The 1,452-nt window shown below is 49.4% G+C and overlaps 1 pseudogene; it reads right to left on the bottom strand.

Annotated features, from left to right (window-relative positions):
* Positions 1–1,226, bottom strand: part of LOC119274571 — a 3,279-nt pseudogene extending 2,053 nt beyond the window's left edge.
* Between the last annotated feature and the right edge of the window lie 226 nt (positions 1,227–1,452).

A 1,452-nucleotide genomic window follows, 5' to 3' on the forward strand; every position in this document is an offset into this window, starting at 1 on the left:
GCGCACAAGTGTCTGACATCCCGCGCCCTTTCCCGCCTAAAGTGGTCAGCGCCGCTCTAGAGCGTTCAGTGCCACAAAGCACAACGCATTGAGCAAGTCAAAATCATGTACTAATCTCAAATTGGGGATCCGTCATCATATCATTCCACAAAGCACAACGCATTGAGCAAGTCAAAATCATGTACTAATCTCAAATTGGGGATCTCAATTGATTGACAGAGCTTTCACGCCTAGAGAGTTTAGTGAATCAAAGGATAAGTCACTGACATGACTAATTTTCTTGGTTCAATTAGCGAAGTGCAAACAAATTAGTCACTGCTTGTCCTATTGTAGCTACGAACTTGATTTAAAAAATAATTTGGTGGTTGAACTTACATGCTGCTGCAGGCAGAGGGGGAGGGGGGTCCTCCCATGTCAAGAGGAAGCCATCGTTGATGAGCTGCTCGTAATCGCTTGCGTTCGTCTTGCCTGACGACGAGCCCAGTACCGGCACAACGGTTGCATCGCAGCCCTCCATGGCGTAGCTGGCATAGTTCCCAATCCGGTCGTGATGCACTCCCGCGCGAACAAACACCTCCCACTCGTTCCCGCACCTCACTCTTGTCTGCACCAGGCCTCTATCCCGGCGTGCAGCAGCCACCGCGCTTTCCTCGATGCAATTGTACAAGATGAGATTCAGGTTGCCGAGGTCGATCTTGAACTGGGTGTCTAGTTTGGCGGAGGTGTTCCCAATCTTTATGCCGCAACCGCTGGAGGCTTCATCAACTACTCGCAAGCTGCGTTCCTCGTAAGAGATACTGTTGATTGCAAAGCCGGGGATGAGGGGCACGGAGCTCCGTAGGGATGCACTGCTGTTATTATAGCAAGTGACCTTGAAGTCCAGGATACCACATGATCTTCCCGCCTCTGTGTCAGCCAACCAGAACGGATCAGAGATGGTGAGGTTGCCACACCTGCTGGCCGAGCGCGAGCAGCCTTCGCCTTGCTGCTCGTCAGCCCCGACGAGCATCGGGGGCAGCCACCAAACCCCGATGAAGACTAAGAACCAGTAGAAAGGAGCCATCGAAATACAAGACTTGTAATTTGTGTCAACAAGACACAGAAGGGGGGCAAACAAAATTGGTGATCATGCATGTGCTGTGTGGCAAAGAACGGATGCTATATGGTTGGGAATGGAACCATCTCATACTTGTCGAACGTTTAACATGGGAACTCTGTATCTTAATTGACGGAGCAAAGGGAAGACCTGGGACGCAAATATGAGTGGCTGCACATCAAGTGGGTGCAGGACTTTTCAGACATGATGATATCGCGGTTGTTGTCCTAGCGCTTTCATGTGCCAAAGCAAGAAGATACTAGATGAGAGGTGATGCCGATTGAACAACACACTATTTCCACTTGAAAAGGTTAAACAACTGAAATAATTATTAAGCAGAAAAGAGTTGCCCAGTT

Source organism: Triticum dicoccoides, chromosome 3B (genome assembly GCF_002162155.2).
Source record: "Triticum dicoccoides isolate Atlit2015 ecotype Zavitan chromosome 3B, WEW_v2.0, whole genome shotgun sequence".
Classification (NCBI taxonomy): Eukaryota; Viridiplantae; Streptophyta; class Magnoliopsida; order Poales; family Poaceae; genus Triticum; species Triticum dicoccoides.